This window comes from Lynx rufus, unplaced genomic scaffold (assembly GCF_022079265.1).
Source record: "Lynx rufus isolate CCGP_SWC_20201006 ecotype Redwood Valley unplaced genomic scaffold, mLynRuf1.p SCAF_17, whole genome shotgun sequence".
In the NCBI taxonomy this organism is placed as follows: Eukaryota; Metazoa; Chordata; class Mammalia; order Carnivora; family Felidae; genus Lynx; species Lynx rufus.
In genome coordinates, this window is record NW_025814831.1 from 35,072,116 (window position 1) to 35,084,388 (window position 12,273).

Genomic DNA, 12,273 nt, shown 5'->3' on the forward strand with positions numbered 1-12,273 from the left:
CTTTCTCTGATGCTATGGAAGGTACTCACACTTGGCCATTTGAGAGGCTTACCAATTGTCCCTATAGTGAAGGTGGCAGCAGGCAATGAAACATCCATCACAGCAAGATACACAGGGTCCCACACTTTGAAAGGACTCAGTCATGGTCCCCAGTTTTTGGTTCCTAACTTTGCTGAGATCACTGAAAACCCCAAGGGTGAGGCTGACATCCTGCTCCCTGGGTAGCTCAGCCGAGACGCTATCAGACCCAACAATACGCTCCCTTGTGTGCAGAGTATCCTAGTAACCATTGTTCTGATTGTCTTTCCACAGGAAAAGGTAATCTGAGAGTCATACTGAATATTTTAAATGTTGGATGTTGAGTGTGTTTTGGTTTCTGATGTGTTATCTTGAGAAACCACTTAGAGATGTTTTATTTGGGGCAGCACAAAGCAGCCATTAAAATGGTTTCATTTGCAGTATTAAACTTTGTTTCTCCAGGCACAATACAGCAGTTGAGCCTGTTGGGATGATGTCCCTCCTTTCCAAGTAGGACTTGAGAAGAATTAAGGCAGAGAAAGGCGAGGATGCAGTGGAGGGGGCCTCGGACTTCTGTGATGGACAAGAGCTGAGCTAGGACCATGTGGAACCAACTTCTAGGCACAAAGTAGGGTCACAGCAGAGGGTCCTTTCTGGTCCAATGGCACCCCAAGAGCCAACCCAACCCTGTGAGATTCATCCCTCCATGGAAGCCTCAGTAGGGACCCTGTTCAGGCAGGTCACGACCCAAGAGAGAATGCCAGATGTTGAGCATGGAAACGAGGGGGAAAATGGGGGTGGGGGGTGGGATCAGTGGTTTTACTTCCTTCTCTCTTAACAACCCTCAATATTTTAGCTTCTCTCCCCTGCCTGCTATTGGTATTCAATTCCACAGGACCATAATAGGTGAGAATGGAGAAGAGGATTTCAATTCCTTTCATCACTCCAAATACTGCAGGAGCCGTAGAAATACCCACCAAGGACTCATTTGCACTTGGATGCTTCTGAGGAGAGGGACAGCCATATACTTGCCCTCTCTGGAAGGAAACAACACCCACTGAGATGGAAGAAAACCTCAGGACATATAGGAAGCTGGATTGGCACAAACCCCTGGGTCTACACCCTTCCTTTTTTTTTTTTTTTTACAGCTCCTTACCAACTGTGCCAGTAATCACCACAGCTCCTCCCCCTTCTCCTCTCAGACTCACTACTTCCTGTTTCCTGTGCTATGAGCACCCTGATGCCCACTTTCCCTCTGAGTTCCCCAGTTCTGGCAATGGACACAGCCCATATCCCCACTTCAGACCTTCCCGGCCTCTCTCACTCTTGGTTTCCCCCTTCTGCAAGCACCATGGCTGCCTGGGGACTGTGCTAGAGGCTGATGAAGGGCATTTCCAAAATAGCCTCTGTTAGGAAAAAGCTGGTTGGGGAGGTTACTGGGGAGGGGTGCTCATAGATAAAGAATTAAAAAAACCATGTTGTTAAGTACTATCCTAGAGGCTGGTACAGATGGTCATTTTATTCTTTAAATTCATCTTGCAAACAAACACCCTCCCAATCCCTTCTTGTCCCTTTCCTTCCTGCTTGAGACAGTGTTTTGAGAGAATGATGTTTGTTGCTGTGGCAACAAATGCCTGAATGAGGACAGGGCAGGAAGTTGGGAAAAGCCTGATTTGTGATGGCAGCATTGAGCCATTGGGTCAACTCTGATGTCACCTACCTCCAGGCTCCTTGTTAAGTAGATAAACACATCTCCCTAGGGTTTAAGCCATTGTTGGTGGACTTTTGGTTACTTGGAACCCAAAGCATTGTAACTGATTTTCTTCTAGGTATGAATGAAGGAGTTAAGAGTGACTTAGGGACAGACTCATCACAGTTCTGGTGATCAGTCTGGGCAGAGTCAACTTCTTTGTGGAAAGGGACAGAAAGCCCCATGGTGGATGGACCCACTTAACCTGCATTCACTGAACTTATTCAGCCCTTATTTATGGAATGGTGCCTATGTGCCAGGCATCATGAGGAGTTGCTGTGGCTAAAATCAAGAGTAAAACCACACATAGTCCTAGTTTTCATGAAGCTTAGAATCCAATGAGGGAATAAGACATTAATCAAATAATAACAAGTAAACAATTAAAAGATGAGCTAAGCACATGGAGGAAAGAAGTTGCTGTAAGAACATGCAACATGAGGGGCGCCTGGGTGGCTCGGTCGGTTGGGCGGCCGACTTCGGCTCAGGTCATGATCTCACACTCCGTGAGTTCGAGCCCCACGTCGGGCTCTGTGCTGACAGCTCAGAGCCTGGAGCCTGTTTCGGATTCTGTGTCTCCCTCTCTCTGACCCTCCCCCATTCATGCTCTGTCTCTGTCTCAAAAATAAACGTTAAAAAAAAATTAAAAAAAAAAACATGCAACATGATACATGTGAGAACATGCAACACGATACATATTAAATAAAGCCTGGGAGCCAGAAAGATATCCTTGAGAAAGTAATCTTTAAACTGGGACCTGAAAGAGGAAGAGGAGGGGTGTGCCAAGCAGAGGCTAGTGAGGCTTGGAGTACAGGGAGCTGTGCATGCAAAGGCCATGGGGCATGAGAGAACCAGGCTGGCATGAGAGCCCTGAGAGGAACAGACTGAGTTTAGGTGGGTTGAAAGTTTGCCTTCAGTGCCTCCCCAAAATCTGGCCTACTAATACTCCTTGCCATGTCCCCTGCTTCTTCACTCATCCCACACTGCACCCCCCCCCCCCCCCCCCCCCCGCCGGGAACCCTGTGTCTTCAAGGCTCTTTGACTAAAGTGCCATGCTGGGGTTCCACCCAGTTCTGCCCTTCCCTCTACTCTACCTTGCAAATGACTCTCTCCTCTATCAAAATCTCCTTTTCCTCTCCATAAATCAAGCTATTAAAGAATCTCTTCTACACTTTGTTGAGAGAGAGAAAGAACCATTGGTGGAATTCAGACAGCAAGCAAAGAATTTCAGGCAGGAGGAAGGCCTTGGACATCATATGTCCCGCTCAGCAGTCTCCTGGCCTCCTCCATAAGACACTTGTGGGCTGGGGTGCAGGTCAGTCTGTGCGGGTGAACTGGCCACTCCCCTCCTTTCCTGGATACGCCAGTAACTTCCCCTCAGCAGCTGAACTCAGAAGTCTCCCTACTCTAGTTTTTTACTGCAGCAGCACCCAGGGCTTTGTGGGAGGGCTGGGCCACCCTCTGATGAATGGACTTCAAAGCGCCTAAAGAGAGGCAGTGGGAGGAGCCTCGCTTTGGAACCAGAGCAGGAGCCACACAGTTCTGGGGATGAGGCTGATCCCCAGTGTGCTGCGTGAGCTCAGGCTGTCACTTAGCTCTCTGGGCCTCAGTTGCCTCATCTGCAAAAATAAAGATGATCTTCTTTACAGAGTTGCTGGGAGGATTAGAAATAAAAATGTATAGGGGCGCCTGGGTGGCTCAGTCGGTTAAGCGTCCGACTTCAGCTCAGGTCACGATCTCGCGGTCCGCGAGTTCGAGCCCCGTGTCGGGCTCTGGGCTGATGGCTCAGAGCCTGGAGCCTGCTTCCGATTCTGTGTCTCCCTCTCTCTCTGCCCCTCCCCCGTTCATGCTGTGTCTCTCTCTGTCTAAAAAATAAATAAACGTTAAAAATATTTAATAAAAAAGAAATAAAAATGTATAAAAGGGGGACAAAGATGAGGTTTTAAATCTGAGCTCAAGCACAGATGTAGCATAGAGATTAACAGTCCAGTCCCAATTCCAAATAGATTGCCCTATACATCTACTCCCACCTATCAGGCCCTGGGTCCTGAGTTTTTATTTGAAAACATGACGATCCCTAGATCTGCATTGTCTGATTTGCTAGCCACTGGTCACAGGTGGCTGTATAAATTCTAATTAAAATGAAATAAAATTTAAACTTCAGTTCTTTACACTAGTCTCATTTTAAGTGGCTCAATAGCCTTTCATGGTGTCGGACAGAGCAGATATAGAACATTTCCATCAGCAAAGAAAGTTCTATTGGACAACAGGAACTTAGAGAAAGGAGCCACTTGTAAAGAGGAGGTATGTTTATTTTACTTGTCATCTCACTCCTGGACCAAGACACTGATTGGGACAAACTGGCAGTTAGAGAATCAATGGGAGTTTGGCACACATGAGTGCACGTATGTGTGTGTGTGTGTGTGCCTGCACATGCATAAGTGTATGGGTAGCAGACAGGCCATGGGTCCAGCCTTCAGGCCTTCCAGATGATCTCATTGACAGTCACCACTTGCAGGGCTCGACCTGGTGAGTAAAGTCACAGAATGAAAACCCACCACAGAGATCTCAAACTTGCCCCACCTGTGAGACCCAGGGATGGGGACAGGGAAGAGGTCCACAATCCTGGAATCTAGTCCTGACTCAGGACCCCAGGAGGAAAGGATCTCCTGGTGTTGCTTCTAAGGCAGAAGGAGAAGACGACACAGAGCTACAAGATACAAGTGTGCCGCCCTTAGGACAGAGGGACATGCAACCCTGATTGCTACCTTGATTCAAGGGCTAAGACAAGGACTTGGCAGATAAAACAAATGGGCTCCCCAGGGAGTCTGCTCTACAAAAGATACGTAAGGAGGGGACTGGGTCATTCCAGAGCCTATAGTAGGTCTGCCTCCGTGGGTTTCTTACTCACAAGTATAGCAGTCTCTCAAGCTGTTCCTGGTCATGAGACACAATGTGGACTGTTTTCCCAGCAGGCCTACTTCCCAGAGACCTTGGCATCATAGGTGACAGACTTCCTAGCTGACTCCACTTCCAAGAGCCACAAATGTCCTGAGCGGGCCACAGCCACAAAGAGAAATGCCCAGGGAACCCAAAGCATTTCAGTGCTGTAGACTCAGCTCCCTGGAATTGTGCTGCAGGGATGCCTGCCCTCCCAAATGCCTCCCTCCTCTGCACTCACTCATGAGTTTCACTCAGAAGTCATTGGAGCCCCAGGCCTCTGGTCTGCATCTTGAGAGATTGTCTCCATAGTATATGATATTCAGTAAACCTTTTGAGTTAAGAGCCCAAAATTTGGAGTCAGCTCTGTACAAGCTTGGCAAGTTACTTCCATTTCATCATCTGCAAATGCAAATAACAGCATCTACTTCTTTGGGCTGTTGGCATTAATGGATGACTTAGCACAGTGGCCCAAATATGGCAGCTATTACTATTATTAGTTCTACCAAGATGCAGTGACATACAAGGCTGAGCCCCAACTCTGGGGGGTAGCTGGAGAGAGCTTCAGAAGAGGGGCCACAGAGGTGGGTCTGAGAGAGAAGCAGGATCCTGCTAGAGAGGGAAGTGGGGAAGACCATTCTTGGAGGACTGTTGTCTTGCTCAGCCCTTAGGTCTACCTGACTGGGCGGACACCTGAGGCTCACCTTCTTCCTTCCTAAGCAATCATGAGACACCTGGAGGGGTAAGAGGGAGAGAGGGAAGGAAGAGGTAGCCATGGTCTGTGCCCTGGTTTGGGGTAGACACAAATCTGAGGGCTGGATAACTCACTACCCCATCTTCACATTGCTGGCTACAGTGTATCCCCATGTCTGGAAAGTGCAATTAGGGGTCAAGAGCAAAGCGCTGTCTTCAATAGAAGCTGTCTTGAGAGCGGCCTCTAGAAAGAGAAGGCACTACTGTTACCATGAAATGGCTTCCCCTGATTTATAATAGGAAGTGAAGAGCTGGTCTTGTTCTCAGAATGGCCTCAGAAATTCACTGTCAATTTTCCTGTCTTAATAGTGACGACTAAAATAGTAATAATGGCAATAATTCTTAAAACCTGCAATTTTTCTATTATCAATTTCCTTATTGTTACAGTGATAACTCATTCATCCAGAATTCAATATTTGGCAACCTCACTCATGCAAAACAAAGCACAGAATCAGAAATCAGGTGAAAAAGCAAAAGCCTGGAGAAGCTTTGGAGAAGCACATATCATGTGACGAGAGCACTCAGACACCATTTATCCTTATTTTCTGCACAGTTCTAATACCTTGGGTTATGTTTCTAAATTTAATCCGATTGTAAGCAATTTATAGAGTAGCTGCTGGAGATGGGCACCCTGACAGCAGTAGGTGGCAATAAGGGAGGAGGCAAAGAAACTTTGAAGGGCAGACCAAGAACCGCAAAGCACAGCAACTGGATCTGTTTAACAGGCAGTGGTTGAGGGCACCTGTGCCATTCCCACAGGATGCTAGGTTCTTACCAAGGAGCTCAGGACATACATCCCAAAAGTCCAACAGGTGTGTGATCCAATGATTTGGACTGTGTTCCTGCAGGGACAACCGGCACCCATCTAGTCTCAACCTCCCCTCGGCATTTCTGAGATGCTAGGTTATCTTCCTGCTGCCTGTCCCCCACCCCCACCCCCACCCTCCCACACACATACTGAATACAGCCCAGGAGGAAAAGCCCTGGCATAGAGGTCTGAGTTCTGAGTGTGACCTCACAAGTTGTCCCTCTGACCTATCATTTATTCTTTGAACTCTTCCCAGGAAGCTCAATTTCCTCCCCCGTAAAAGGAATGTTGGACTACATAAGGTCTGACAGTCCATGTGTTCAGGGAGAGGCTGTCTGGGGCTGAGGGATAATGATCACCGACATGATCAAGGACATGCACAGGTGATATCTAAGTGCTTTACGGGCTAACCTTTAATCCTCTCAACAACCCTGTGAGGCTCCAACAGTGGCATAGGGCCCCACGACTGTTTTAATTAACAGTCTGCTGCTGATACCTTGAAATTCTTAAGTTTTGAAACTGGAGCCTACCTTTTCATTCTGTATTGGAACCTGCAAATTGTGCAGCCAGACCTGAGTTCGAGGTCTCCTCTTTACAGGAGCTAAGTAACTTCTGTGGTTCCTGACCAAGGACAGTAGCATCATCTGGTGACTAGTTACAAGTGCAAAGTCCCAGGCCCAGCATAGCTCTCTAGAGTCGGATCTGCACTTTAAGGAGATCAAATGCAGAGTCTGCCATCTTAGCCACTGTTTGTCTGCTATTTTCTTCCATGTCTGCACTTGCTGGAAACGTATCCTTAATTGAACAGGAAAGATCTCAATTTCTGATCTTCAAGTGAGAGGAGATTCACCTTGCTCGTGGGAGGTGGGCTTCTACATGGGCGGGCAACCCCAAAAGCTGTGGAGGAGCCAGGTAATTCAGAAGTTGCACCCACGGTGGTCAGGACTCAGGCTGGGACTGGGGCGGGACTAGCAGGAGAAACAGCACAAAATTTAAGGAGACACGCGCTTTCAGGGGTGGACCTTGCACCTCCACACTCCGAGAGCCTCCTTAAACTCTTCGTCCAAGGCTCCCGCTCGCCAGGTGTTGGTGGGAAGTCTGCCTCGGCCTCCACAGCTGACCTCTGCGCGGCGCCTCCCCGCCCAGCCCACGTGGTTCCGCGTTTGGAATGCGGTGAAGCGTCAGCCTCCAGTCCTGGGAAGTTCTGGCCCGAGCTTCCCCCTCACTGGAAACTCCCAAAAGGGGTGTGAGTGATTGCTACTTTGAGAATTCAGTCTTCACGCCATCTCTTAGCATTTTTAACCTCACGAAGCCCGCAGCAACCCCCTACTCCTCACTTTGTCTAGGTTCAGAGCTCTGTGTTGGGGATTGTTGGGGCAGGCTTCGCCCTCTTCTAATCTCCCGAGCAGACCGCCCCACCTAGCAACTGATAGCCTCTCCCGAGGGCGGAGCTGGGTGCGTGGGGGCTGGGGACGCTTTTATGCCGCCCGGCCTGAATGCAGGTGGGAGACCAGCCTGGAGACTGACTTGCACACCCGAATTCAGCTCGAGCCACATCACTTGGGGGACGCACAGGATTTCCCTCCTCCTGCCCCCGTCGTAGTCAGCAATGGGGCTGGTCTTCAGTCGGCACCCACGTTTGAATTCAGAGGGCCCTTCCCCCTAAGAGGGCTGAGAAGCTCAGGGGGTTTTCAGGACTAAGGTTCCCAGAGCTGACCCACCTCCTCACCAGGACAGGTTTCTTAAATGAGGCTTCTCCAATCCACAAATCAGAATCTCCTGGGGATGGGCATGGTCCCTGCTACTTTGTATGAAATAGAAGAAGGTGCCTTCTCTGGGCAGAAGCAGTCTTGCTAGGAGGTGACTTGGCAAGTGGACAGAGACTTTAGGTTAAGAAAAATCCCCCCTCCCTTTAGAGAATGCAGCCCTGAGTTGAGGGCATGTGTGGACTGTGGAGCATAGCTTGCACTTTGGCTTCCATTTGCCCTCTTTGTGCAGTACACAACCTGCCTTGTTATGAGTGGAGGCCCTGAGTGGGACTGGTTAAAAGCCCTGCAGGTGATTCTGATGATTGGCCAGGTGGGAGCCTCTGAGGCCGGAGAACAAATATGACCAGATGTGATAGTGATACACGGTGGCCAGCACATGGCACCTTAGCCAGCCCCTTCCTGCTGGGGTTCCTCAGACATTCCCAGGCCAAGGTTCTACTACCCCCCCCCCCTCTAAAAAATGTATTTATTTATTTTGGGAGAGGGAGAGAGAGAGAATCCTAACTAAGCAGGCTCTGTGCTGTCAGTGTGGACCCTGATGCCGGACTCCATCAGGAACTGTGATATCACGACATGAGTTAAAATCAAGAGTCAGATGCTTAACCGACTGAGCCACCCAGGCACCCTGATCCCCCACATTGCCCCCCCTTTTTTTTACACACACAAAATAAGCCAAAAGAAAGCCTAACCTCCAGGAATGACATTTAGAGAACGGGGGAAGGGGGGAGAGAAGGAGGGGAGGGAGGGCCCTTATCTATATTAAACAGGTCCAGTTCTCCCTGAACAGACAGCTGAGTCATGAGATGCATCCTGCTCCACCCCCTGCCCTTCCTGTCCAGGAGACAGCTGCCACAAGCATTTCTCCTAAAAGGCTGGGTTCTGAGGGACAGGCAGAATGGAGGGCACTGGTGGGGAAGCAGGGAGTCTGGGCTGTCCCCGACCAAAGGCTGGCTGAACACCCTGGAGAGACTGACAGCTCTCTCAAGTTGCTTTGTTTCAGCTTTGCCAGTGGAACAGGGAGGTGAGTTTCAGGGTGTTCATGAGAGGGCACTCCACCCGTCCATGTTAGATGTTCCAAGCTGCACAGTCCTGGCATTGCCCAGTAGCGTCCTTCAGGATCTGGGACGCAGCTGAGGTGGAGAGCTGTGGGTATCAATGAACTTTCACCAGTTACACCGTGGTAGCAAACAACCCTCCCCCAACCTCAGTGTCTACAACAACAAAGGCTTACTTCTTACTCACGTTGGCTGTAGTTCTTTTCCCAAGTTGTGTGCACTCCTGGACCCAAGTTGTGGAAGCAGCCCCGATTTGGGCCATGCCAGGCTTGTGGAAAGAGCAAGGGTGGAACCAGGTGATGGCGCTTAAATCTTCCACTGGGATGTGCAGGTGATGTTCTGTGGGTCAAAGCAAGTTACAAGACCCACCCTGAGTCAAAGGGTCAGGGAAGCCTACCACAGGCAGTGAATAATTGGGAACAAGAATGCAACTTACCACAGTAACCCTCTGACTTAGGCCAATGGGATTCCTTCTCCAAAGAGAGAACATCCTTTAGCCAAAGGAGACAGTATGAAGTAGTGGAAAGAACAAGGCTTGGAATCAGGTCTAGATTTTAACCTGGACTGAGCCATATACTAGCTTTGTGATGTTGGCCAAGTTATTTAACTTCTCTGAATCTTCATTTCCATCTACAGAATGGGTATAATCCCCAATTCACAGTGAATTTTTGAGGATTAGATACAATAGTATATGCTAAGTCTTTGGCACATAATAGGAACACAGTAAACATAAACTCTCTGCTCTTCTACCCCCTTCCCAGCTTTGGTATTTTATCCATAACTGTGGGGTACTTACAACCAATACTCCTACTAACTTCACAAGGTTGGGATCAAATGGAATTGAGGGAATTTATTGTGTCCTACTGTGTGCCAGGCATTGGCACTACACAATTTACTTTCATATTCTCATTTATTTTGCCCAATAACCCTGTGAGACAGGCACTTTCTTACCCCATTTTATGGATGAGGAAAATAAGGATCAGAGAGGATAAGTAATTTGCCAAAGGTCACGTAATGGCTGAAATAAGATGTGAAGTTTCCAGAACTCACACTCGAAGTGTGGTTTATTTTATGAGTGGTCTGTTTGGTACTGCTCTATGATAAGCTAAGAACAGAAATGGAGAGTGTTTGGAAACTTTTATGGCAGCTGGGCATTGCCACGACATTCAAGTGCATGATGGATGGTTTTATTTCATTGAACAGAATATAGATGAGTTTGGTTGATGCAGAAGTCTCTGGTAAGTTGCCTGTGATGGAGGCTATGTTCTAGTCATGCACACTAGGACCACACAATAGTCCACGACTCAGGGGAAATCAAGAGCACTGGTCTTCAGCACAGATGGTGTGGGTAGCACTGTTCTGGAACACCACTTTTTGTGTTGGTGGGCCTGCCCTGCCACCTGTGGCAGACCAGGGGGATATTCATGGTTAATCAAAGTGGTACTTTGTCTACACTGATGTGTAAGGCCTGGGGCCGGGCTCTGTGTATTCCTCCTGGCAAGTGGTTTGTGCTTTGTACGTGGAACATATTCAATATGAGTCTCCACCTTGGTGAGTGAATGAATGAAATGATGGATGAATGAATACGTTTCTGGCTGTAAGAGAGCAACTTGGGATGGCTTTGAGCAAAACCATGAATTGGGCAAAATTTCTCTACCGGCTCTCTCTGCTGCCTTCACTTCTAGCTCCCTTCTCCTTCCTCTTCTTTCTGCCCAATGCCTTCAGGGTGCTTTCCCGGCTGCCCAAGACCCCACATGCCCCCCTTTTCCTGTGAGTGGTGCTCTACACTGCACCTCTTCGCTGCCCTCTTTCCTGGCCACTTCCCAGTTCCGAGTCTCTTCCAGGGGGATCTCCCCCAGCTAGCCATCCCCTGATAAAGACAACACAGAGCCTATACATCTAGGAAGGGGCTCTGCTCCTCCCAATAAAATCAGCAAAGATTTCCAAAAATACTACAGGTAATACTGGTGTAGACACCCGAGACTGCCATTATCATATGCTGCTGGTAAAGGCATCTTGTGGTATGTTTCTAAAAGGCAGTTTGGAGATGTGTATCAAGAATCTTAAAAATACACCTTTTAACCTAAAAGCATGCTTTCAACATTTATCCAATAATAATCAGGGATGTGGCAGAATGTTTATGTACTGAGGTATTTATCATAACATCATTTACACAGTAAAATAGGGAATTCAACCTAAATGAAAATGATGAAATACATTATGATATAGGCAGGATGAAATGTTATTCAACCATTAAAATTATGTTTTTGAATTATTTTTAATGATCTGCTAAGATGCTTATTAGCTATTATAAATGAAAAAAAGACAAGGTTCAAGAATTTTTAAATAAAAATACAGGTGAATGTAAAAATATTATCTGCCTGGATGATGGGATTTGTGTGGTGTTATCTTTTTTTTTTTTTTGTAATTTCTAAACTTTCTATAATGAGCACAAAAATTATTTATGGTCAGAAAAAACATAGAAGACATTGTTTAAAGTCTTTTCTGGCTTTGCAGACAGAACTCTTTCCAGTGTGTGTAGTTAATACCCTCAAGGCAGTCCTGTTCTGATGCAGGACACTGCTAGGGAAAGTGCCCTTGGCGTTTGCTGAGAGCTAGCCTTGAAGTACTTGAAGTACTTTGAAGTACTGTTAGCCTGTTTCCTGGTCTTGCATTGCCACTAACTGGCTGTTGGGCCTTGGACAAGTCATTTTATTTCTCTGGGCTTTGGGAGTCTTCATTTATAAAATTCTGATTAGATTCTGATTCTGGATTCTGATACACTCATTAAGTCAATGTATTCATTGTGAGTAAGGATTCATGATTTACCGTTCTCTACTGTGAGTATCTTAAACAGTGGATCCTTATCTATAGCTAGAGGAATGACTCTCTAATGATGGAATTTCACATTGGAATTTCACATGAATCACCTACAAGCAAACACTGACCATATAGCCCTCTACAACTCACACATTCTAGATATTATCTGACCTTCTGAGAGAGTCAAGGATCCTTCCACATCAGCCTAAGTCTTGAGAGGGAGAGGAGAGTTGTCTGCCTGGAAGAGTAAGATAAGCTCTTGTGTTCTGAGCTTCCTTACCTTTCCCTCTCCTTTCTCCAAGTCTCAGCTGTTCACCACTGTCTGCTACCTCTGTCTTCATCCTCTTCCCCATGGTTGAGTTG

At 47.5% G+C, this 12,273-nt stretch overlaps 1 long non-coding RNA gene across 1 annotated transcript; it reads right to left on the reverse strand.

Annotated features, from left to right (window-relative positions):
• Positions 1–4,059: 4,059 nt before the first annotated feature.
• On the reverse strand, positions 4,060–5,101 carry LOC124512352 (uncharacterized). Its single transcript, XR_006962107.1, has 2 exons — positions 4,677–5,101; positions 4,060–4,291 (listed from the first exon to the last, which is right to left on the reverse strand). It is a non-coding gene; the product is annotated as an uncharacterized LOC124512352 (long non-coding RNA).
• Between the last annotated feature and the right edge of the window lie 7,172 nt (positions 5,102–12,273).